Source organism: Dermochelys coriacea, chromosome 11 (assembly GCF_009764565.3).
Source record: "Dermochelys coriacea isolate rDerCor1 chromosome 11, rDerCor1.pri.v4, whole genome shotgun sequence".
NCBI lineage: Eukaryota > Metazoa > Chordata > Testudines > Dermochelyidae > Dermochelys > Dermochelys coriacea.
The window spans coordinates 17,171,032-17,198,502 of NC_050078.2; the positions used below are offsets into that span (position 1 = coordinate 17,171,032).

The 27,471-nt window shown below is 42.7% G+C and overlaps 1 long non-coding RNA gene across 1 annotated transcript; it reads right to left on the reverse strand.

Moving 5' to 3' along the window:
- Nucleotides 1-656: 656 nt before the first annotated feature.
- LOC122458066 lies at nucleotides 657-26,259 on the reverse strand. The gene is made up of 3 exons (XR_006277896.1): nucleotides 25,481-26,259; nucleotides 24,121-24,208; nucleotides 657-1,010 (listed from the first exon to the last, which is right to left on the reverse strand). It is a non-coding gene; the product is annotated as an uncharacterized LOC122458066 (long non-coding RNA).
- Nucleotides 26,260-27,471: the final 1,212 nt, after the last annotated feature.

The window sequence follows — 27,471 nt, forward strand, 5'->3', positions numbered from 1 at the left end:
GCATATGGCAGCTTGGTCTTTCTTATAGACCAAGCAAGACTGCAAATACATTACCTTCTAGAGTGGCTCAGGACTGTTCTGTTCATCTAACCGACACAGTCTAACTACTATTTTCCATGCCCATCTTCGTAAAGGAATCTCTCAGGTGGCAGAAATACTCTCACAAGGTTTGTGCAAGAGTCTCTTTTGCCTGCCTTCTCCCAATGTCATAATGACAGCTGCATTCCTGTAGGAGTGGGGAGCACATCTAGACACCCACATAGCCCAGGACAGGTGGACGCCTCAAGAAACCATTCTGTACATCAACTTCCTGGAACTCAGGGCAGTCAGATACACCTGTCTCTCATTTCTAACACTAATTGGGAGCAAATACATAAAGGTTCTGATGGACATGTCATGCTTGTTCTATATCAACCAGCAAGGAGGGGCAAGATTCCCCTCCCTCTGCACTGAAACTGTCAAGCTTTGGAATTGGTGCATACTTGATCAAATTGTCATTACAGCTGCATACTTCCAGGAGTTCAGAATGTGACCATGGACATATTCAGGAGGCACTTCTTTCAAGACCACAAGTGGGAGATAGATTCCATCATATTTTACCACATATTCCAACAATGGGGCACCCCTCGAATGGACCTGTTTGTCACGGTGATAAAAAAGAAATGCACCCAGTTCTGCTCCAGAGGTGGTCAGGGTCTCACTGATCTGTGGAAGATGCCTTTCACTTTCAGTGGTTGTCAGATATACTGTGCGCTTTCCCCCAGACTTCTCTAATATATCCAAAGTTCTACTCAAAATATAAAGGGACAAAGCCAGAGTTCTTCTAATAGTTCTCACCTGGCCCGGACAAACATGGTTTCCTTACCTGATACAGCTGGCCATTTACTCACCAGTCACTCTTCAGACTGCTCCTCATCTCTCTTTGGAAGGTGGGAAGATCCTTCACCCAAATCTCAAAGTTCTTCCCATCAAAGCATGGCTGGTTGATGGTTCACAGGATTAGAAATGACCTGTTCAGAGGAAGTAAAAACAGTGCCATTACACATCAGAAAAAGTCTAGACTCTATAATTACTTACAAAAATGGACAAGATTTGCCTGCTGATGTGACCTAAAACACATTCCACCAACCTCATTGCTATCAGATATGCTGGACTGCATTTTAAAACTAAAAAAAATTCTGGGCTGTCGCTGAGCTCCATTAGAATCCACCTGGCAGTTATCACACCTTTCCTTGCTCCAGTAAAAGGTTATTTCATATTCAACCATCCATTGACAATGAGATTCCTCAAGCAGCTCAGAAATCTTTCTACCACTCAAATGTCCTACTCTCGTTTTGGAACCTCACTCTAGTTCTTAAATACCTTAGCCATTGGTGCAAATGGAGATGTTGTATCTGCTCACTCCTCCATTTATTGATGAACACAGCATTTCTGGTAGCCATCACGTTGGCTCAAGTAGTTGGGGAAATAGTGGCCCTTATGGCATATCTCCTCTTCACAATGTTTTTTTCAAATGTTTTTCAAAAACAAGGTCATACTACAACCACTCCCCAAGTTTTTACCAAAGATATTTTTCACTATTTCCATTGTCCTCTTGTGAAATCACTTGTAGTTGTCCGCACCCTAGGGTTTACCATAGTAAACATATATGTTTAAAGAGACAAGGTGGGTGAGGTAACAGCTTTTATTGAGCCAACTTATGCTGGTGAAAGAGACAGACTTTCAAGCTACATGTTTAGACACATTTTAAAAGTTTATCTCCAGCTTGTTGATTCTTACAAGATGTGTATAAAAACTAGCAACTGGTTACCCAGACCTGCGTCTCTTTCTCTGAGGCACCTTCTATCTCCCTGTTGGAATGAGGAGGGTGTTCTCATCTTTTCACTTATCCTCTACCTCTGTGAACCATATTTCATCCCTGACACTACTTCATTTGCAAGAGCCAAATGGCCTTTGTTCATAGGTGAAGTTTTCTCAGAAACTTTAAAACCTTTAAAAAAAAAATATATATATATATATAATATTTATTTATTTATATAGGGGTTCTGGAAGAGAAAATATGTATAGAAAACATTCTTGTCAATTTTTAGCTATATTTATAACCCAATAATATCACATTATATTGATTAAAAAACTTGGCAACTCTTAACATTTCTGAAATAACTGGTTTATTTATTAGAAGCTTCTACTTAAAGTAAAAATCTAGAGCTCTGTTTAAAATTAATTTAGAATTTCTTTTTTGTAATTTTATCTAGTACACTATAATTTTGCTGACATGAAGATGGTTATACCATAAACATTAGTTAATTACTTAAATTGGCTATACTTTGTGGGAAATGTGATGCATCATTTGCTGGGATTATTTGGCTTAATTACTAGAATTATACTGTTAATGGTGATGAGTAAACTCCATTATTAAACTGTGCAACTGTAATGTGTTTGTTTACACAAATGCAAGGGGAGCATTGTTTACTTCATAATATGCTAAAAAGTACTCTTCCTCCCTGTAACGTTCAGCTTTCCGACCCAGAAGGCCTCCAGAACTCAGGTATAAGTCTACGAGTAGAGTTCTTTTGTTTAATGTATCTTTCAAACAAAGACCTTCACTCTGATCTGCTGGAGCTGTGTGTGGAGCTAGCTTGTGTGACTGTGATGGGGATTCAAGTGTGTGTGTGTGTGTGTGTGTGTGTGTGTGTGTGTGAGAGAGAGAGAGAGACTCACACAATGTAGGTCCTGATCTCTTACTCACTTGAGTAAAAGCTGCAGGATCAACTCCTGTAGAGTGTGGACTGATGTGGAAGGGAGGAGGAGGAAGTGATTTATCAAGGGAAATCAGTAAATGGATCCTCTTGTGGTATACCCTAGCCTCTCAACAGGCTCTCCTGGCCTCATGTACACTTCCCTACCCTCAATTAACCCATCCAAAAGGAATGTACAGTAAAGCATCCACACCCCTCTATTCTCCATCTACAGCATTGGAGCGGGGGAGGGACCCTTAGGGCTTTTGCCCTGTGGTGGGGCTAGGGTCTTCTGCCAGAGATGACTGGTGCCTGGTGAGAGTGGAGAGGCACAATTTAAAGATTTACGCCCCCCCCCCCCAACAGCTTGAGGCACGCTCCCCCCTTATCCTCAGCAGTCCCTCTTTGCAGCTTCCAGCTGTTTGCTGCTGCCTCTCCTGCAGCTCCCAGCTTGCTGGCTACAGCAGCTGCCGCGCAGGGAGGGGGCCTGGCGGTACCAAGCAGAGCCAGCAAACCCTGACAAAAAACACTTCTCGTGCCCCTCCACATGTCTTGTGTGGCTTCTTCCCAGCGGTGAGGTAAGTCTCGGGGTTTCAGCCCCACAGGCACACCTGCCAGGGCTCGGAGCTTTAGCAGGAGCAGGGCTGAAGCCCCACCCCCCTTTCTGCTGCAGGGCTGAAGCCCCGAGCCCCAGCAGGCGCTTCCCACAGGGCTAAAGCCCCAAGACCCCCCTCCCTGCAGAGCAGAAGCTCCTAGACCCACCACCTTGCCACAGGGCTCAAGCCCTGAGTTCCGGCAGGCATCTCCCACAGAGCTGAAGCCCTGAGATCCCCCTCCTGGCAGGGCTGAAGCCTCAAGTGCTGGCAGGAGCGCCCCAGCTCTCAAACTGCTGAAGATTTTCCTATGTGCCTGGCAGGGTCAGTATGTTAGGCCATCCCGGCCTATGGGGAACATGCAAATATGTCATTCCAAGAAATGAGAAATTCCTGCCCTCTGCAGGAACCAGCCTGTTAGTGAGACTTAGATTGTTCCTATTAGTAGGGGACACAAAGGAAATGATGCACAACCATTAAGATCCATTCATTCATTTGTCATGCTGGAAAGTGTGAAATGAAATGTCTCCAACTACAGAAAGGTCTGAATGGCCAAGCTTAAAGCAATTGCTAGAGAGAGAGTGGAAAGAGACATTGTCCACTATACGAGTTTTTTCATGAAGTTGATAGATTTCCACTCCGTACGGCTAAATTCAGTGCCCTGCATAATGACAGGTTTCAGAGTAGCAGCCGTGTTAGTCTGTATTCGCAAAAAAGAACAGGAGGACTTGTGGTATCTTAGAGACTAACGCATTTATTTGAGCATAAGCTTTCGTGAGCTACAGCTCACTTCATCGGCTGTAGCTCCACTATAGCTGCACTATAGTCACCTTTTCTAAGGGAAAGGGTCTGAGAGGAACACTTACTTCGTTTTGGCTGGGAAAATATGATGAAGTGACTGAGGTCGGACACACACCAAAGATAGGATAAGGTGGATGAATCCCTCAGGTAGCTTGCCCAAGCTGCTATCACCCTGTCTAGAGTAAGGGAGGAATAGCTCTTCAAAAACATAAGAGAGAGAAAACCAGTTTTCAGAAGCCAAAGCATGACAGGGAACCTGAGCTGTTTGGGGAAGAGGCAGCCCAGGCTCAAGATGGATCCAGCGTTGCCGCCTGTCATGATATTTGGTGATTGTCTTGAAGCCCCAGCTCCTGGGCTGAGATGGTTCTGAGAGAATCTTCACTTCCATTTAAAAAAAAAAAATCTAATCCTCATAGTTGCAGAGCAAAATGTGGAAATGTGACTCTTAAAGGCTCAAATGCCAGAAGGCAAATAAAAAGAACCTCGGTCATTGGTTTTAAAAAAATTATTTTTACACCTAGATCAAGATTTGGGGGGAGGGGAGGGGCTGGCTCATTATTTTGAATGTTTTGGGTTAGTGATCCTGAGATTCTTTCTGCATGAAGCAGTGTCAGCAGTGGCAGTCTCTCTGCCAGGTTAACTCCTAGAGATGGTCACTTGATGCCTTCAGTATTTCCTTCTTCATATCTTGCAGGTGCTTTATAAAAATGTCTCATCTCCTTTTATAAACTTTTTTATTTTTGTTTTTCTGCTCAGTGTAGATGATATTGTTTCAGTTCTGATTATGTGCTAATGCTAAGCACCGTACAAGTTCACAGATACAGCTAGCCCGTTCTCCAAAGAGCTTACAATCTGAAATACAAAAAGAAAAGGAGGACTTGTGGCACCTTTGAGACTAACAAATTTATTTGAGCATAAGCTTTCGGAAGTCAGTCTCAAAGGTGTTTAGTCTCAAAGGTGCCACAAGTCCTCCTTTTCTTTTTGTGGATACAGACAAACACGGCTGCTACTCTGAAACCAATCTGAAATACAGACACACATAAGACAAACACTGGGAGACCTCGAGAAAGGGATTCATTTTGAATATTTCTCTCATCCCTGCATGCAGTTTTGGGGTAGGGGGGCAGTTAACTTATTTGGGTTGGTGTTTGGGCTTTCAGAAGTGAATCTTTAAGAAAGCTTTTAAAAAGGAGACAGATCCCTCTTGTTTTCATGATCTGGCTGAAACTGTGCTGCTCTATATAAAACTGGAGACCCAAAGTACTAGTCTTGCCTAGCTCTAGTTCCAGAGTTGGAAAATAAGGGCTGCTATGTGGCTGCTTGGAAGAGAAAAAGGACTCTGGGGCCAAAATAGTCTTAGAGCAAATATTCTGGTGTTGCCAGTGAAAAGGACACAGACCAAAGGCCAGATACTGAAACATTTTCATACTGACGTTGCTGATGCCCCTTACCTGCACAGTGTCAATGGGCAAGTCACTTCCACCTTTGTGTGCCTCGGTTTCTCTAGCTGTACAATGAGGATAATGATCACGTTCCTTTGTAAAGTGCATTCAGCTCTGAAGAGGAAAAATACTATAGAAAAACTAATTACTATGACTTGCTAGTAGAAGGACCACTGTATATGAAGCATTTGGGACAGTTTTCAGCCCACAATGCCATAACCCATGCTGATCTCTTGTTGTCTTGTTTCCTGGATTTCTCTCCTGCATCCTGCTATTCCTCTTCTCCAATCCCACCTGCATTTCTTGGGCAATCAGCCCAGTTCCGAAAGTTCTTAATGAGTCCTGACTGGAGATGCCAACAGTAATACATCTCTGCTGTAGCTGCTCTGACTGCTCAGCCAGGCCCTTTAATATTAATGTCTCTCTGGTGGCAGCAATGAAGATTAACTACCATTTGTTACTTTTAAAAAGTAAGCTTTCTAGCTATGTTGAGGCAGAGTGGCATTGTTCCAAATAGCTAAATGACTTGTTTTTTTTAATATAACAAAGGGGCAGTTTATCTTCATTGGTGCCACCACAGTACCATGTCAGTATCAAAGGGCCTGGCCCAGCAGCAGAGAGGTGTTTAGGGCTAGGCCTCAAAGTGCTTGGGGAATTGGGCTGTTTGCCCAAAAAATACACATGGAAGAGACCAGAACGAGAAGAGGATAGAGCAATAGCAAAGGCAGAGAGAGTATAGTGCTGAGCAGGAGGTGGTCAGGGCTGACCGTGGACACAATTAAAAAGTTGAGGCCGGCCCCACCCACCCTCCACCCTGGTCTTGCTTCTCAGGGAAAGGCAGTAGTGGCACAGCAGTCCTGGAATTTAAGAAAAGATGAACAAATGTCTACTTGCTTTAAACGTACAGCTGTTCAATTTAAAATACAGCAGCACCTAGCCGAATCTACCAGCTGAGGACCACTTTGCCGCTCGTGGTCTGTGTACAAAGATGGTCCTTAAGCAAGTCACTGCCCATTTGGGGAGAGGGGGTGTTTGACCATGCTCTAATATACAGCACTTGCCTATTGCCCTAAGAAGCCAATCAAGCACCTGGGGATGTTAACTTGCAAAGAAATATTAATCTCAGACCTTTTTCTCCAGTCATGTCCCAAATGCCAGTGACCTAGAACCTGTAAGGGCAGTTCCCCGACAGTGAGACTGCATGGTGATCCCTTAAATGTCTGGATCTGCCAACCTCTGAGTAGCAGTGCAAAGCTGTCCTAGCATACAATAGAACTGGACCCAGCCCTCACACAAAATGCTTGCATCATCCATTCCTTCTAAAAAATTAACCATTTCTTTTAAAAATTCAATTTTTTTAAAACTTCAATGGCACCCTCATCTGCTGCATTCAGCACACTCAATTTTGTCGATGTGTTTTTCTGACTTATAAATGCATCCACCTTAAATCCTTGGTGCACATACTGTAAAACCTAGATAGGTACAAACCAACCCCTAACAATTACAACATTCCATCACCCTCCCAATCTACCAAGGCCAGCAATTTCTCCTCCCACTTAGCCACCTGTACCTTCCTAAACACATCCATGTGCTTCTCAGAAAACCTTGTAGCACTGGCCTAGCAGTTATCAAACTCAGGGATTGGTCCAACAGAGTCTCTATCAGTAAATGTCACCCACTTCTGTATTATTTAAATCACATGGTGCCTGTTACAATTTCTTTCCATTCCTCCTCCTCCCCCGCCCCACACACATACCCTCCCCTCTCCCTTAGAGAGAGATCCATGGGGCTTTCTCTTTCTGGTCCTCAAGAGTTGAGAGTCTGCTGGGATGCATGTCTCCTGAGAAGAGATAATTACTTCCTTGTAATTGCTGTTCTCTGAAGATAGGCATCTCAAGGGATTATCTCTTGCCCACCCCCTCACCTCCCTACCGAGCTGAGATTTTTGTAAATCGTGTGTGTGTGTGTGTTAATGGTTTTATTCTTTTAATTTGAGGTGATATAGGGAGGATTTTCATCTTCCACTACAAAAGGAATGGATGCTTGGAGAGTAGAGGACAGCTGAAATCTCTCAGCAGCTGTGGCATTAAATGACTCCTGCTATGAACAATGGCATACAACTTTGAGATGAGAGAGGTCCCACTGAAACTGTTTGCAGGTGCACAAATCCCTACTCCTTCCAAGAATGGTACAGACCAGATTGTCATCTGATATAAACAGTCATAGTTCCGTTTGCTGTAATGGAGCTATAACAATTTTCATCAGTTGAGAATCTGGCCCTATGGGTAATCTTCAGTTAAACACAATTACAGGTAAGTAATTTCCTCTAGTATTGCCTTTTTTATTTCCTATCAATTTCATCTCAACAATTTATTGGGTTTTTGCTCAGCACATAGGAAGGTGTTTGGGCATTCTGATCAGTCCAAAAGTTAAGTAAATCAGCAAGGAGCATGTGGACTGTGGTTTTTGGTGCATCAACAATTTTTACATCCAGTTTAGCTTCTTTATCCATGAAAAAGACACTCATATTGAAAATTATACCTTTTAAATCTCTGTATATTTTAATTAGTATCTCAACTCTGTTGTGTTTTGTATTTGGAATCTTCTCTTTCAATACTTATGTAAGAAAACTGTTTGTTTGTCAACAATTTTCTTTAAATGTAGTAACTAAATTATACTGTTCCTTGTTCTTAGGAATACTGTAGTCTATATAAAAAGAAAAGGAGTACTTGTGGCACCTTAGAGACTAACACATTTATTTGAGCATAAGCTTTCATGAGCTACAGCTCACAAAAGCTTATGCTCATATAAATGTGTTAGTCTCTAAGGTGCCACAAGTACTCCTTTTCTTTTTGCGAATACGGACTAACACGGCTGCTACTCTGAAACCTGTAGTCTATATACTTGTTATAAATTTCAAGATGCAGCTTAGTAAAATATACCAGGAGAGCAAAAGGGCAGATTACACTTCACCTCTATTAGTATCATTCAGTTTTCCCTGTAGGGGCTTATACTTAAAAGCCATCCTCTTTATCCCTTTGTAAAATAAGTGGACATGTGCTGCTATTTTTGACTTTCCTATCAGCACAACTTTCTTTGAGGAAAATTTACTCAGAATCAGAAAATTCTATTTGAAACAGTGTTTACTCGTAATTAAATGTGCTAACTTAGTCAGGGCTATTACTAATAATCCCTTTCTTGATAGTCTACTCTTTAAATTCAAATCCAAGGTTGGCTGGATTTCTTTGCCTGTGGTTATTTGAGACAAAGGTATATAATTAATTGGTCCCCATGGCTGTAGTCAGTGACCTATAAATTTTCTATCTTACTCAAACACAGCAGTATAGGATTTTCTGCTGCTAATAGCCTTGTCCAATACTTAGATTCTATTTTTATTCAATCGACTCATTTACTGGTTTCAGAGTAGCAGCCGTGTTAGTCTGTATTCTCAAAAAGAAAAGGAGTACTTGTGGCACCTTAAAGACTAACAAATTTATTTGAGCATAAGCTTTCGTAAGCTTTCGTGAATGCATCCGATGAAGTGAGCTGTAGCTCACGAAAGTTTATGCTCAAATAAATTTTAGTCTCTAAGGTGCCACAAGTACTTCTTCTTTTTTTTTAATTCATTTACCGTTTGTCTTTAAATGCAGGAAAGGTGAAGGCATCACCTTGTAAGAAATTATGCCACAAGATTAAGAATGCTGATGTATTGGGTATTAAATTACAGTTAATTTGACTCTTTCACAGTCTGACATTTCAGGTTTAGTGTATAGATTTCATCCAGAGATTATATGATCAAGCATATAATGATCAAGCATACACTATTTGGGCCCGATATATTTAAACAGTAATTAGTATGTGCAGTATGCACTAATATTAAAATGTTTGATAACCACACAAAAGCTCCATTGTCCTTCTGGACTTTTTACAATAGAGAGTATGATCCTCTCTTAACACAGAGAGAAGTTGCATACATTATGTTAACCTAATTTGTCATACTGAAGTACAGTTGATAAATAAACTGTTTATAGAGATTCATGTAATGGTATATTGGCAGAATAAATATTTTCCTAATGGCATATGATATCGGTCAGTGCTGTAGGATTAAATGGTTTAAGGTATAACTAGGGCTCTGTGATTTCTACAGTGACCAGTATGGCTGACCCGAGGGCTCCCAAGCAGCTGGCTATGGGGCCAGCTGCTCAGGTGGCCGCTGGGACAGCCACACTAGCCGCTGCTGGAGCAGCTCTGCAGCCAGACGCTCGGGTGGCCCCACAGCTAGCTGCACCAGCCAGGGGACCACCCGAGCAGCGGCCAGTGTAGCTGGACCTGGGGACCGCTAGGAAGGGTCCCAGGGGCAGCCAGAGCAGCAGTCCCGGGGCAGCCAGTGCAGCCACTGCTCAGAGGCCGCCAGCAGCGGTCCTCTGGAGCAGCTGTTGCTCAATGGCCCCCAACAGCTGAAGCCACTGCCCCACCCCAGCAGCGGCCCCCCTCCTCCACCCCCAAGACTTAGTCAGGGAGTATTTATAGTATAAATCCATGGACAGGTCACAAGCCATGAATTTTTGTTCGTTGTCTGTGACCTGTCCATGACTTTTACTAAAAATATCTGTGACTAAATTGTAGCCTTAGGTATAACACGTGATTGTGCTGTGTTAAATGTGCTATGGCAAGTTCAAAAATATCTTTCCTATTGTTAGGGTATGTAAACATCTTCCCTCCAGAAACACACTCCTATTATATTCCTTTCAACAGCCATGTTGTCCTATGACCCTGCAATCACAGATGTGTATCCGCAACATGCTTTGCCATATTTGCCTATCACCTTGACATCCTAAAATGGTTCCCAATGACTTGCCAAGACATCAGTTTCCTTTGACCTTGCAATCATAATCTTATTAACATAAGTGCATAATGATACCGTTTCATTTTGATCCACTATGTGGTCTCCACAGACCTGCTTTGACATTGAATTGCCCTCATTTGGACATTGTAATATAGGCTCTTAATGAAATTATTTTACCATTAACTTGAGTGTAGTGCCAGCAATGTACAACAGGCACCATAAAATCATTTTTGATAATCCATAGTCCCATGCAAACAAATGGGAACCAGCCTGGCTGGAGAAGTATTATAAAATGATTTGTTCCATTTACTGTGCATCTCTTTTTATAGGTAAGGAGCTATACTCCATCCACACACTTGGCAGTGAATGGTTTTGATCAGTGGGGAATGTGTCGACTGTCCATGCCTTGCCAAGAACTCTCATGACCTAACTGTAAGTGGGATCTTTAGCATCTATTCCCAGTGTGTCTCTGGCACATCACTTCTTGACCATTGTGCAATTTGTTTAATTATTTAAATGTTATTAGGCTAGGAGCTGCTGAAGGAGATCAGTCTGGCATTGTGCTCCAAAGGTTTTTAAGCCTCAGCCTGATCAGAGGGAGCATTCAGCCACTGAGAATGCCTCATCCTCAAGCCCCACGAGTCTGAATCTGGACTTGGTTGGTCAAAGCATAGCTATTAAATTAAGCTTCTATTGTGGCATAGGAAAAGGCAGTCCCTGAGGTAAGTAGCTGAGGTAAGCACAACTGCAATTGGATTATTAGGGTGTCCTCTGTTTACCCTGCCTAGTAGTTAGGTGGCTACTTGATGAGTCATTTGTAGTTGCCAGATGACTGCATTAAAAAAATAGGATGGGCGGGACGTTGTTTATTTACTTATTTTTACAAATTTTTGTTGGAATGTCAAAAGCTGAAAATTTTACTTTGCAAGTTGGAGGGAAAACAGAAGGAAACATAATTGAAAAGGCAAAACCTTCAGCCAGCTCTACTTCTGGGTCACTTAGTATGTCGCAGCAGTCTAGCCCTGAGGTGAGCAAAGCAGGTGGTCAGTCAACGTCAGAGAGAGAGAGAGAGAGGCTAAGGGTAAAATCCCAGATCCACTCAAGTCAAAGGCAAAACTCCCATTTACAAAAATGGGCCAGGAGTTCACATCAGGTTTCCTGACAAGGTGGAGATGAAAGAAGGAATTGCTGAGCATCCATGAGTAGAAATGAGTCCATAAGTCTCTGTGGTTGTTCATCTCCTTGACAACTGAGAAACCCCTGCAATGGAACGTGAACACAATTTTTGCTAGTTCCTTGGAGGACTTCCCCTTTGCAACTTACATTAAAGTGCCTGTTACGTGATTTTGGAATGGAATTAATCATCATACTCTTTAGAAATTCTGTACTGTTTTGTAAAGGGACCCATGTTTAGCTGACCTTTTAAAACTATATATTATACGATTAGCCCAGCCTAATGTGTAGGTTAGTCTTTTTTACACCAGTTGTTCTGGCGGTGACTAACCACCTTACACTTAACAGTTGCTGTGGTTTTCATACAAAGCAATGAGCATGCACATTTCATTATCATACAGCATGAGCACAGCTTTCCTTATTTACAAGACCTTTACTAAGTGCCATAATTGTTTTTGTAATTATTCAGTCCTTCACTATGTACCATTTAAACAAAAGAACCACAGAAGGGTGGAATCAGAAGCACATTTGCTAAACACTGAGCATGGAAATGTGCTCCTAAGCTGTTTTAATGTCAATTTTGATCCCCTTCTTTAGTGCTTAGGCTTTAAACATCACAACCAAGAAAAGAAAGAAGGAACACAATTAGAAAATGTACAGGAACCATGGAGATGAAATTGTGAATTGGCATTTAATCATGGAAAGGGATTCTGTAACAGGGCCTTTTTGTTTTTTTTTAAATTGGTGTGAGTCAATGAGCTTTTATGGTAGCAAAATTGCACAGTAGGCTTTAATTGTGCATAATTATTGCACTGCATGCTGCACAGTGATATATTCAACTGTATTCCATTAAGTATTTGATTGAACTCCAGAAAGACATGTACCTGACAGTGTTTGGAATACACTTGTTTAATCTGCAGGTCCTTCCTTGTCTTAGAAAAAAGAAAATAAATTTATAAAAAAGGGTGGTTTTTTTTCCATTTCTCCAATCTCTATATGATAAATAGTCTCCATGGGCTGCCACTTTATCCTCCTGAAATTAATTTGAGTTTTGCTTCTGACATCAACCAGAGCACAAGCAGATACTACACAAATTATAATATAACTCTTACATGGCTAGGAGCTGGTTTAGGTGTGTAACTTTTAAGTTCCCAGGTTTGAAAATTTGACAAATGGCTCATCCAAGGTCACACAATGGGTCAATTGCAGAAATGGGACTAGACTTCCAGTCACCCAAATACTAGTAAGTAGGCCAGAGACCTAAACAATGTTTACAATTATTTGAATATATAATAAAGATGTTCTTCTATACATTTCAGCTTAAAATGGTGGAGTGCATCTCTGAAGCTTGGTGACATAATGCTCTTTAGGGGTCTTCCACAACCTTCTCACTTGATTGAATAACAGCCCTTTCCAACTTGTGCTGCATGATTAATTCCTGCTGATTCAATCACTTTATCTTGTAGTCAATACTGTAGAAACACCCAGCTTCTGATCCAAGACTAAGAGAACTTGACTTCTTCCGCTGTAATTATGTAAAGAATGTACATCATTGTAGCCTTAGCATTTGAAGCACCCCAGTGTTCTGTTGTTTGTTTGGTGTGTTCAGTTCTTTCTTTCTTCCTTCCTTTCTTTCTTCAGACAAAGCCTACTGCTATGCTTTCAAGTCTTCAAGAATGATCTGATTGTTTCCCATCTTTTCACCAGTAAAGGAGCTAATGCCTATTGATCTCCTGTTCAGTATCCCAGCTCTCATTCATCATGAAGCCCAATTATGATGATTGTGGGATGTGACATTTCCATAGAAAAACAGCTTTGGGTGTGGGGTATTTTTTGTGTGGGGGGGGGTGTGAATTAATTGAGGCTGAAATTATTGTAATTACTTTTCCACAGCATTCTGTAGCCCTTTCACTCTCCCAGAGATGAAAGTACAGTGTAACAAACAATAGCTCTAGCAAAGCTTTTTCCTGTTTGTTCTGATGACCTTGCCATCATTATAATGTAGACAGCAAACCTTACATTCATCCTCTTTTTCTCAGCATTTTCCAACATGTAAGCATCTGTATGTAACCTCAAAGCACACACTAAAGGAAGAATGAGTTTTGATTACTCCAGAGCAAGGGGTTTTTTGGTGTGTTGTTGTAACCATACAGCAGCAGGAAGAATAAGCAGAGAGAGAGTCTGTGTTGTTCCAAGATGCTCAGAAAATGGTAGCTGAAGTTAGGCCAGGCAGGATATTTTTATCTCTTCACCCAGTACAGAACCAGCAATACTTTTATTCACAGGGAGCAGACAATAATTCTGTCATTACTTTGCAGTTTTTCCCACGGACATTTGAACCATTGTATTCTGCCACTAAGAAAACCAGTCTCTTTAGGTATGGTGATTTTTGCTCTGCTACTTATAGCTATGGGAAGTAACTGTAGAGACACAGTCCTATCTAAAGCCTCACTTTCTTGAGATTTCAGAGGATAATGCAGACAGAATAGGAGAATCCTTATAAGGGAAATAACTACATTATAAACTTAAAAACAGGAATTGTGACGGGGAAAAAATTAAACACAATATAGATGCTCTTGTTGACTGGCATTTGACTGAACAATTTGGGGCTGATTCTGACTTACAGTAAGGCCCCTTTACACAGGGTTGTGAAGAAGCTTTACTACAGGCACTTTCTTGCACTTCTAGCGTGGTGTGAAGGGGCCTTACTGTAAGTGAGAATCAGGCCATTTCACTGTATGCTACAAAATTAAATCAACTGTGAATCTTTTGAGTATAAAAATGTGAAAAATAAATTACATGTTTCTTCTTGTTTTAGGTTTTTAATAGATCACTGCTACCAGCACAATCAGAAGAAAAAAACCCACACACAAAACCCCCCTCCATTGAGTGCCTCACTTTTTTAGAATCTGGATATGTTCCCAGATTATACATCTGCCCCTCAATTTCTGTCTGAAATAATGTAAATACCAAATCGGACAAAATACCAAAGCTGTGTGCCAGATAGTTACAGTGGCATGCCCGTGTGCTACTTCTGCTGGTGCATTTGCAGAAACCAGCATGAGCTTGCTCCTCTACTACTTAGCTTGGCAAGGGATGCCCATTCGCAAGAACAGGCTCCAAGCATAATTAAGGAAGCATGTGCTTTTTCCTTTCTTGAGATTTTTAACTCCTCTAGTTCCTGGCTTTATTTTTTCTCATTCACATTGTAGCAGCAGTGGTGAAAAGGCTATGTCACAACCAGTCAAGTTATAATTTGGTGCTATGTGGGTAGCAGGTAATTAATACTGGCAAATATCCATTCCAGACCCCTCTTCTTAACCATTTATTTTTCTCCCTTTTAGTGTTTCTTTTAAGATAGTGGTAAGAAGCTAAGTTGATTTGAATAGAGGTAATGCAGAAATGCTCTCAGGTGTGACATTTCTTTCATAAAGCTTTGGGTCTCTGGCCAAGTAGATCCTTAATAGGACGTGACATCTTTCACCTTGAGAGGTATGTCTACACTGCAGGGTAGCCCAGGGTTAGTGGGACTTGAGTCAGCAGACCCTGGGATAGAGGACCCAGGGCTTGAGCTTCTATACTGATTATAAACCCTAGGCTGGGAATTTTCTAATCCAGGCTTGAACCCCGGGGCTCCGGTGTCCACGCTACAGCATGTAGACCTGAGTCCAACCAACTCGATCTCAGACTTTCTAGTGCCCTTCAAAATGTGGTTGCTCTAACCCTTTGACTGTGGTGCAGTGTGGGAAATCTTGACTTTTCCACCCTGCATGTTACAGGCAGTTTGAACAGCCCACCAACACAGCCTGCCAAGCACACATTTTGGTCTGTGTGTTCCTAGCAACCAGACCTAGCAACACAGAGGAGGTGCTTTTTGAAGAACTTCTCTTGCTTGTGCTTTCATACCTGTAACAGGAAATTGGCAAAGCTTCTGTGAGACGCTGGTGGTGTTTTCTGACCTACCGAAGGCACCTGACAGAGCTAATGGCCAGGACCAGGAGGAGGAGGACGACACAGACATGGCCAACTTGAACTGGTTGCTCATGACACTTTGTATAGCTGTTGATACCCCCTACATAGAGTGGCACTTCAGGAGCAGGGCCAAAAGCACAGACTGATGGGATCATGCAGGCCTGGGATGACCGGCAGTGGGTCCAGAACTTCTGCATGAAGAAAGCTACATTTCTGGAGCTTTGTGAGCAGCTTGCCCCCAAACTCCGGTGCAAAGACACATGCATGAAGGTGGCTGGTACAGAAGCAGTTGCTATAGTCATCTGGAAGCTGGCTACCCTTGACTGCTACAGGTCCACTGCCAACCAGTATTGGAAAGTTGACTGTGGCTAAAGTGGAGGTGGAGTTTGCTGAGGCAGCCAGGCATGTGGTTTACCTCAAGGTGGCAGACATAAAAGATATTCCTGAAGTAAATGCTGGCTTTGAGAGAATGGAGTTGCCAAACTGTGCCGGGGTCATTGATGGAACTCATATGTCCATAGTTTTCCCTCCTCAGGGAGCATATAGGTACTGCAAAGGGTAGTGCCCCGTTGTTATGCAGGTCCTTGTGAACCACAAAGGCCAATCTATGAATGTCAGTGAGGGTGCCCTGGACAGGTTCATGACTCCAGGGTTTTTCACCAATCAGAAGTCTACATTCATGGACAGGCTTGGACACTATTCCCACCAAATGCCATTGTTATAAATGGAGTTACTGTCCCCACTGTTATTCTGGGAGGGCGCAGGTATCCCCTTTTATGTTGGTTTATGAAACCATACTCTGATTTCAGAAGCCCTGGCAAAAGTCAGTCCTCAGCAGGTGTAGGACAGTGGTTAAATATGCTTTTGTCAGATTGAAATCCTGTTGGAAAGTTTACAGATCCATTTGAATTCCTGTGTTATCAATGGCTATTAGCCAGGATGGGCAGAGATGGTGTCCCTAGCCTCTGTTTGCCAGAAGCTGGGAATGGACGACGGGATGGATCAATTGATGATTACCTGTTCTGTTCATTCCCTCTGGGGCAGGGCACCTGGCATTGGCCACTGTCGGAAGACAGGATACTGGGCTAGATGGACCTTTTGTCTGATTCAGTACGGCCGTTCTTATGTTATCAAGGCTGTCTGCACTATTGTGACTTGTTGTGCTCTTCACAATCTTTGTGAAGCCAGAAGTACATCATTTCCCCCTGAATGGACCTATGACAGCGAGGGGCCACTGAATTGGTACATTCAATCTGCCTACCACTGATGGAGCTTGATACATCTGGGCAACATAAGTCAGGGATTCTGTGTGCTCCCACACTATGGACTTGCATGGCCCAATGTAAGAGGGAGGAATAATACCTTTCTGAATGCGCTTGTGGGTGGGTGGGTAGAGCTGATAATTTGTGGGGAATTTGTCGGAGGGATGCAGGGGTTGATTGCGATGCAGTATACTTAAGAATGACCTGACCGCTTATCAGACTGGGGAGAGGAGTTGATTCACAATATGGATTGATGTAAGGAAGTGATTGATGTAGTTAACTGTAATGAGGAATAGTGTTTGCATACAAATTCCCCATTGTCCCTGATCATGTGTTTACCTTTAGTATTTGAAATACACATTGTGTGATAGGAATCAGTGATTATAAATAAACTTTCTTTTATCCAGAAAGTTGATTGCTGACACTTATTAGAAAACTACAACATTAACCCATTTCCAGACAGGCCAGCAGCCATTACCATAAGAAAACCTTAAAAAAAAAAAAAAAAAAAAACCCCAAAGGGCATGAAGAAGTGCCAATAGTGAAACTATGTACAAGACAGATACTCCCTATCGTTGCATGTCCCTAGGCTCCCCATTCTCCTTTCCCTTTTTTCCATGTTTGCTGAGCATTTGGTACTGGGGCACGGGGACGGAGGCATCCGTGTGGGAAACTGTCAATATGGAAGACTGCATGGGGCAAAGTTGCCTTACCCAGCTGCTCATGTGCCTGATTGCATGGGCCACCCAGCCATGGAGTTAGGCTGTGAAGTGGGTTCATCAAGAGTCGGTACTCTTGTGGCGAGTAGAGGTAGCAGCTGCTCAAACAGTTCTTTCTGCTGAGCTCTGTGCTCCTGCCTTAGCTGCTGTTCCTGTTCAGGAACTGCGAAGCAAGTGCCTGCTCCAACGCTGAAACTTTGTCCTCATGCTGTGCAGCCAGTTGGAGCCTTTCCTCTTTCTTTCCTCTAGCCATAAGTCCATCTGTCTTTGGTACTGGACCTGCTGGTTGGCTCTGTCCAGAACTTCAACCATAAGTTCATCACAGAAATGTTTCCTCTTGGAATGGTCTGTTTGCCCAGGATTCTACCACAGTGTGGGTGAGCTGTGAAGGTACTGCAACCCTTAGAGCACAAGGGGCCTGGAACAGGACAAGACACAGGGTTAGTCTCTCAAATAGCTCAGTGCAAAGTACAAAAAAAAATCTTTGTGGAATTTGAAGGACATCAAATTTTACTTTTCCAAACTGAACTTGTATTGAAAGCAATGTTTCAGACTCCAGAAGCTCCCTGGACATAGCAGGATTAACTGCAGTAAAAGAAGTGCAGAGACAATGGTAAGTTTAAAAAAAAAAAAAAACAAAACCACAGCTACTTTTCCCCCCTCCCACTAAAATTTGCAGAAGTTCGGTTTGGAGGGGCAGTAGATAGCTGTGCTACAAAAGGTTTCTCTGTCATTTCAGGCCTTTCACATCTTGGACATAACCATTCCTGGGGTGACTGATTGGCAAGGGGAAATGTTATTCCAAGCTGTTCATGGGAAACCTGCAGTGTATGCAACTGAAGTATTCAAACATATAGTGACTGAACAGCACATCTGTGAATGGAGTGAGCTGGTCAGCTATCATGGTGGCCTTGGAAAATATGCCCATCCTTGAAATGTGACTCCTATCTGGAATTCCTGCTACAGGGAAAATTTGAAGCTATCAGGTTGGGTCAGAATTCATGAGGGAAGTAACAGGATGCTGCTCTAGTATCCCATAGTTTAGCCTGTTATGACTGTCTGCAAACACCCAAAACACCACCGCTATTCTCTTTACATGGACTCCAGCACATTGCTGGACAAAATTTCAAACCCCAGTTATATTTTATTACCTATGGGCTATGAGTAAGTCTGCCTGTCTGTCACGTAAGTCATGGATTCCATGACTTTCCGTGACTTCTGCAATGGCTAGCAGCAGCAGTTTGGTGTGTGTGTGGGGGGGGGGGGGCTCAGGGCTAGGGCAGGGGTTGGGGTGTGGGATGGGGTGGCACTTACCTTGGGGTGGGGGATTCCCTGGCTCCCACCGGCATGTCCCTGCAGGTCCTAGGAGGAAGGCCCAGGGGGTTCCACTCGCTGCCCATGCCTGCAGGCCCCACCCCTGCAGCTCCCATTAGCTGCAGTTCCCAGCCAATGGGAGCTGCAGAGCTGGCGCTTGTGGCCCCCCCAGCTGCCCCTCCCCCTAGGAGCTGCAGGGATATGTGGAACTGGGTAGGGAGCCTGCCAGCCCTGCCAACTCTTCCACCCCCCAGCATCAGCAGGTGTCCCGGGCCATGTGCCACCTGCCTCCCCTGCAACACCAGCGGGGTTCCAGGTCATCCCCACAGCACCTGCATTGTCCCTGGACCACCCTCCCACCAAGAGCATCTGCAGCCCTCTGCCCAAGTTTTAGTTAGGGGTATATAGTAAAAGTCATGCAGTGAATTTTTGTTTACTGCCCCGACCTGTCCATGACATTTTTTTTTTTTACTAAAAATATCTGTGACTAAAACATAGCCTTAACTACAAGTGACTGAAATGGACTAGATGTGTAAATGGAGCGTATTTTCACCTGCTCACTCACTCCCTAGTTCAATGTTTCCAGATGGCTTATTACACTGCTGCGTGGTGAAAACAGCAGAGTACTTACAGCGATGGCAATGGAAGGTTATTATTTTTAAGTAGCAGGAATGTCCTAAAAAAATCGGCACCTTTCCCATAAATATTTGCTTTTCAAGGAGCTTTTTTACTGTCTGCATTTCCTGGTTGCCATTTTGAACTTCACTCCACATGCATGGGAGGGTGGAGGGATGGGAAGGGGAGGAGCAGGATGTCAAGGTGCTGGCATACAATCTGCCATTAGTGAATGCATACTGCTAGCCAGGGCCTCTAATAACTTTGGCATTGATTCATAGAATGGAAATCCCCCCCATTCCTATATTAATGAACATTAAAATGGATCCAGAAACTTACCAGTCTCTAGGGCACTTCTGTGCTTTCCGTTTCTGCTGCCAGTTCCATGGTGGGCTGTTCGGGGGCGGGAGGGGGACATCAAAAAGCTCCTTCAAGTATGCCCCACGATGTGCTTCTGCTGCTCCGGCTCCAAAACCGCCTCTGGGACTAGTGTCTTCTGTCAGATCTCAACTGGACTCTGGGGCCAGCAGGTTCCATTTCAGCTGACCAGATCATCATGCACCATCGTTGGCCACATGCTCAGTGCAGTACCCAGCACCCGGTCAAACTCCTCATAAAATGGGCATGATACTGGCTAGTTGCTTGAGGTGAGGTTCAGGTCCCTGGTTTTCCTGTACTCGGTCTTGAGCTGCTTAAGCCACTCCCTACACTGGTCACCAGTCTGGTAAATTTCCAGGGCTGCCATCTTCTTCCCTATTTGCTGGAATGCATGGTCATTCCTGATCCTCTTACTAAAATCCACAGTTTTGCTGGCATTGCACCAGACATTAACCAAAATCTGGCTGTGCTTCTGTGTCCATGAAGCAATGCTCTTTGTAAAGGACTTCTTCTGGTACGTCTCCACTAGAAATGCAGAAGGTTCTCCAAAGATGAATTTGCAGCTCACCGGTCAGAAAACAATGGAAGGGTTAAACTCTCATTCGCTGCATTGCTGGGCTACAAGGGCAGTTAATTCCATTCTCCTGGAGTCGATTAGTGATTCACGGGATAGAGAGGACAAAAGAAGTTGACCCATGGGATAGTTTTGGTGGAATCCCAGGACCCAAGTCTGGGTGGGGCTGCGTCTACACTGCAAAATAATAGGGCTTGAACCCTGGGTCCCAGCTTGACCTGGGCTCGAGCAATGGGAAGTAACCACACAAACACAAGGTCCTACTTAAAGCCTTACTTCCTGTGGTACAGTTGTCAAAATTCAGTGGCTGTTTCGTGATCTTTAGAAAATTATTTGGTGGTCTCAAGCCCATTGTTATGGGATGAGTACATATCACCACAATTAGCAGATAGGAGGCCTGAACTACTATGGTCATTGAACTGCTATGGCGGTTTTCACTGCAAAGATAACTCATGGTATAGCTCAGTTGATCCTGTTGACATGACCCGGGAACATAAATCATCAGCTGCTAACCTGACCACATTGTAGGTTGGACAAAGACTAGTAACGTTCAAGTACCGCTAGGTCTCCAATGCCATCCACAATTCCCCCTAGGCTGTCTCATCTTGTCATCTACCAGTTTCCTGCTTGCTGGACTGGAAGTCCTCTAGCAATTCATATAGGCCAGTTTGGCATTTGAACCTAATGTTTACACTCAACTTCTGAGACCAGCAACAACATTCTCCAACTCTGCCACAGAGCTCTGTTTGAGAAGAGAGACCAGGAAAAGACATCTCAGCATACTGTCACCTGGCCCAAGGCTGACACCAAAGTTCTGACAGGTCTCTGGTGTGTGGCCATCAGGGACCATGATTTTGGGACCAAGTCCTGCAATGCCAACTTTTATGCTGATCACTCCAGAGCAGGGTTGAGTCACGTAGGTGAGGTATGAAATAGAGAAGCTTGCACTGTCACTGCCTATTCCGTCTTCACTTTTCCAGAATTGGCAGGCTAGCTTCTCTACTACTTTTAATAAGCACTGAATTCACTGAAGGAAGAGAGAAAATATTGTTAGTTCCGTTAAAGAGAAGTGAAGCTCCCGAGCAATTAGTGTGAGTTGACAGGATTGAGAGAATGTTTGTTACCATTTTAATTATATATAGATTTTACTAACTTTTCTGACTACAGAAAAATTCCAGAGGGGAAAAGCCATTTATATTCAACAGATCATTCAACAAATAATCTCTGTTATAATGGAGCGAGAACACTGTGGAAGACATTCAATAGGTTCATCCTTTTCCAAAACAGTTCATTTATAGGTTGCCAGGTAACCAGAAGTCTTTGACTTTAAATAATTACTTTCATTGGGATACAAAAAACAGATTTCTCAGGAGTGGAAATGGCAGGAGCTATCTAAAATGAACAGCAGTCTTGCCAAATGCCCCCTGAGTTGATCGTCAGTATACTCCCCACAAAAGTGAAAGAAGGGATTTGATAAAATCTTCATTGGCCATATGAACCCAATTTCAGATACATATAGGAAGTATTTTGCTAGCAGATTATTACATTGAATCTGCATATTCTCACACAAGTCACCCTGTCACTCAACAAGTAAATCATATTCCTGAGCTGCTTCAGGAAAAACAAGTGTACAGGGGAAGCGCTACAAAGGAAAACTGTAAATAGAAACTATTATCTGCTACTGAATCTTCTCTTTCTGGTTAATAATTAACTCTGCTGCATGAATTGTCCTTTTAATATTCAAAGGTGGGAAAAAGAAAAGGAGTACTTGTGGCACCTTAGAGACTAACAAATTTATTAGAGCATAAGCTTTTGTGAGCTACAGCTCACTTCATCGGATGCATTTGGTGGAAAATCCACCAAATTGGTGGAAAATCGGTGCATCCGATGAAGTGAGCTGTAGCTCACGAAAGCTTATTCTCTAATAAATGTTAGTCTCTAAGGTGCCACAAGTACTCCTTTTCTTTTTGCGAATACAGACTAACATGGCTGCTACTCTGAAAGGTGGGAAAGTGTCATTGGGCCATGGTATTTCCCTAAGTAGTGCAACTCTTGCGGGCTGGAGATGCTCTGTTTTACAGTACCTGATTCTCTTCTCACTTTTACATAAGTATATCCCCATGGGCTTCACTGAAGTTACTGCTGAACAGACTGTTTAAATGCAACCAGTCTTGGATCCAGAGGACTAGATTCATAAGGGGATTTAGCTGGCTCACTGTTAGGCACTTAACTCCAACATTCAGATGCCACTGGCAGACTGTTGACCTGCTTGACACATAACTCATGTTTAAACTCCAGGAGGATTCACAAAATAGGCGTGCTCAGATTATGCCAACTCTCTGTGGAAGACAATTGAGGAGGAACTGATAATGATGGCGATGCCCTTCTTAAACACAAATAGCTCAGTGGTTTGCACACTTACTTAGGTGTAGTAAGTTCTCTGATCACAGGACAGGGATAGCATGGGCAGGGTCAGGGCAAACTTCTAGGTCGGCTGGTGTGCCTTTAATCTTGACTCTCGGGGACCAATCTAAGGGAGTGATAGTAGCTCAGTCGTCTTGTCCATTCAATTCTTGTCCCCTCCTGCCATTTACCAACTAGGGTATCCATTGCAAAGCAGAGCCCTGTCAACTAGGGACTGGGCTGAGATCCTCCACAGCAGTCCTCAGTGGGAGCAACTTTCAATCACTACTGGACTAGGTTTGTGTTTTTATTGCAGACCTGTCCTACCACAGTCATAGTTTTAAATGTTCTCTTCATTTGAACAATATTTTTGCTGCCATGACTTTTCCAGCATCACTATCTGCCTTTTCTAGCCAAAATGCTCAAACACAATCAGCTTTGTTTCCAGAATTTTGTCACATCACCTTAGCACTGTGTTATACTCAATAACACTTTAATAAAAAAGTCAATACCAATGTCCAAAGTTCACAGTAATCTGACAGTTTGCAACAGTGTCTATCGGAAAAGTCCTATCTACAACTCTGCACTGAAAGATGATCATAGTAAAAAGTATACTGTTTGGAATTCTGCTACACAATTTGAAATCCCATTTTGTTATTGTTTTGGAATTTGCATTAACAACTTCATTAGCATCAATATGAGAGACTCTTGTTTGTCATACTACGGGCATTACAGTTCCAGTGGTTCAAGATCAATATTGATACGGAATACACAAGGTCTTGCCTACTACCAAGACAACATTAATGATTATAGTAAAATGATAGGATGGCAAATGGAAGTGATTCAGTTCTTGGAGGTACCAGCTCCCTACTTGGAATTACCTGCAAAAATATGGATCAGATGTCTGCTTATTGGAGTGATTTATTGTCTTTAATTAATCACTTTAGAAGAGTGGTGAAAGTAGGGAGGGTAGGAGCATCTGAAAAAGCTCCTCAGGATAATCTGTAATTCAATGGGGGGGTCAGATCCAAAGCCCAGTGAAGACTATGGAAAGATTCTCATTGACTTCAATGACTGTTGATGAAACTCATACTATACACAATTTCTACAGCGATGGAGAAAAAGGAACATAGAAATCTAACACTGATCTATTTGATAGCAATTAATTTTCCAGTTGAAGCATGAACTAAAGCTTACAGATCTTTTTCAAGCATTAGGTCCATTACTAGGGAGATGGTAAAATTCTTAATAATAATGCAGAAAAGTCAGAAGTGTTTGATGCATACTTACATTTTGTATTTGGAAAGAATCAGGATGCTGTACTCTTTTCACAGGAAGATGGTGAAGTACTTTCCAGTCCCACTAGCACCTGAGGAAACTGTTAGACAATATCTATTAGGGATAAATATTTTTAAATCAGTAGATCTACCATTCCATAGGAAATGACCCTTGAGGTTTTTTTTAAGTGATTTTTTTTTAAGTGGGAAAACGTTAGATAACAAAAAAATTCCAAAAAGTGCTGAGGAGCTCCCTGGTCTGTTAATGTTGTGCCAATATTCAAAAAAGGCACGTGTATTCCTCCAGGTAACTACTGGCTGTTTAACCTGACATCAGTCCCAGGCAAAATAATGGAAAAGCTGATATGGAATTCAGCTGACACAGACAGGGATGTAATTGATACTAGTCAACATGGTTTTATGGGAAATAGGTCTTGTCAGACACACCTGATTTCATTCTTTGATGAGATTAGAAGTGTGGCTGATAAAGGTAACTGCATACATGTAACATGCTTAACTTTTATGAAACATTGGATTTAGTATCACAATATTTTAATTTAAAAACCTAGCACTATACAATATCAAAAGATTTTTGAGTCAAAGTGGACAAGCAACTGAACTTCCAGGGTGATGCTGTGTCAAAAAGGGCCACTGTGATTCCTGATTATATAAAGAAAGGAGTATGAGTAAGGAGCAGATTTTACCTCTGTGTACGGCACTGGTGAGATACCAATACTAGAATGCTGCACCTATTTCTGGGGTCAACATTTTAAAAAAGGCTGTTGAAAAATTGGGAGAATTCATGAAGAGCTACAAAAAATGACTGGAGGACATGCCTTACAGTGAGAGGCTTAAAGAGCTCAATTTGTTTATTTTATTGAAAAGAAGAATGGGAGGTTAGTTGATTACAATGTATAAATACCTTCAGGGTGGGGAAAGGTATAACTAGAATCAAATGTTGAAAACTGAAGGCAAACAAATTAAAAGCGTACACCTAAATTTTAATGTGAACAATGAGGGTGATTAACTATTAGAACAAACTACTAAGGGAAGCTGTGGATTCTTCCTTTCTTAATGTTTTCAAATCAAGACTGTTTTAGATGTAACGGTCCCTTCTAGCCTTAAATCCTATGAATGAAAATGTAAAACACCCTTTGAAAACAGTTTAGGTACAACTTGAGTGAGATCTGCAGTATTTGGCCCTGTGTATGTAACAGGATATATATTGTTCTTGCTTTCTGATACAAATCCTGCCCTCAGGTGTTGCTGTGTACATGCATCATATAATTCGCAAGTTATTTAATCTTTATTAGTGCAGTATTTCACATTATCAAACCACAATATGGAAGAAAAAGAGAGAGAATTAGACAAACCTTTATGAGAAGAATCTTATGGAATCTAATAGGCAATTACATTCATACTATAGAACGTCAATACAACATGTGGAATTCTGTGGCAGGTGTATATGTCTCTGTTAAATTCCATCGGTTTAAAATTTTACAAAAGGATTTCAATCTCTATTTTCTGCAATAAGGTTTTAGAGTAATTTCCATGGAAATGCATGTCATTTCTAATCCTGGAGTATTGGTTTCATCCATTTATGTTCCACAGGGACAATTTTTGAGAATCATTGAGCTATTCAGCACTCACTGTATGCGGGAAAGAATTTCTTCTCTCCTCACCAGAGTGTCACCTGCAACATTAAATCTTTATTAGAGTATAAAATAGTAAACACTGAAGATAGATCTGGTGCTCCAAAAGCTTTTGATTTAATCAAGAGAAGGGCAATTTTGTGAAAAGAATCCCATTTGTAGAAGTGAGCAGTAATTTCCAACGATTGAATTTTTTCCACAGGAAATGACCCTCGATTTTTTTTTTTTAAAGAGGGACAATGTTAGCTAACAAAAAGCACTAGCACATGGGGCCCTTCTTGTACAGGGACTCCTTTGAGGTGCAATCCTGCTCTTATGGAAGTCCTTAGCAAAGCTCCTATTGCCTTCAATTGGGGCAGGAGTATGCTACCTAAAGCAGACACAGGGAAGGTGACTGCTTGTTAGTTCCAGCTTGGGCACTCTGGTTTTACAGCTTAGAACAGAGGTGGGCAAACTATGGCCCGCAGGCCACATCCGGCCCGCGGGACCCTCCTATCCAGCTCCTGGCCTGGGATGCTAGCCCCCAGCCCCTCCCCTCCCCTGCTGTTCCTAGCGGGGGGCAGTCAGGAATAAGAGGAGGGATTAGATGGGGCTACGGGCGGGGGCAGTCAGGGGACGGGAGGGGTGGATGGGGCAGGGGTCCTGGGGGGGCCGTCAGGGGGGTGAGAAGTAGGGTGGGGTCAGGCCACGCCTGGCTGTTTGGGGAGGCACAGCCTCCCCTAACCGCCCTCCATACAATTTCGGAAACCCGATGTGGCACTCAGGCCGAAAGTTTGCATGCCCCTGGCTTAGAACAAAGGCTCAATGTTGTAGAGGACAGCAAGCTCATGAGCACTGCAGCAATCAAAAGACAAATGAAACAATGCTGCTTTGCACGTTGTGGTAATGGAGAAGGGTAGAGTCACAACACTGTATTCTGAAGAGTTTCCATGTGGGAGGCATGTTACCTCAGTCACAGCAAAGTGAGCAAGTGAAACCTTCATAATTTCACTTTGCAAGAGGAATTGGCTGCTCTGATCACATTCAATCACTGTTCACAATCCTCCACTGGCTTTTTACTGTGGTGTTTTTCTCCATAAGGCATGAAGAGCTTATGTTTAACACTTAAAATTTATTTTTACTTAAACGTTGCATAATGCTGACACGGCAACCACAGCTTGATGTTAATTGCAGCCTGTAGCTCCCTGCTGTCTTGAGTCCCCCCCCCTGCCAAATTGGAGGATGACTGTTGGTCTTTGCAGCCATATCCAAGGATCTACCCAATCTCATTCCTACCTCTTCTTACATTCCACTTCCCCTTCTACCTATTTTGCTTTGCCCAAGCTGCATGAGTCACTGCCCCCATGCTAGTGTACTTCTCCATTGTACCACGTATGTGTTACAGCCTTGCTGACATCCAACCTGGAAATACTCTGGTTCCCCTTAGTTGCAGCCAGCTCATAGTTCTAGGGTGCTTTCATTTGAATGGAAGCCCATCCAGGTTAATCACACTTAATTGTTCCCATTGTTAGTCCCTTGCTATGTGCAAGGATTCCTCCTAATACCTCTTGGGTGTTACAGCTCAAAATGGAGGCTACAGTGCCAGCGAGAAGGCACAGTACACTTGTACAGTCAAAATGGTGTTCACAAAACACCTTGGAATATGTAGACTGCTATCCATATATAGGCATACATTACTCTATCACATGCACCTTTTCCCAGATACCTATGAT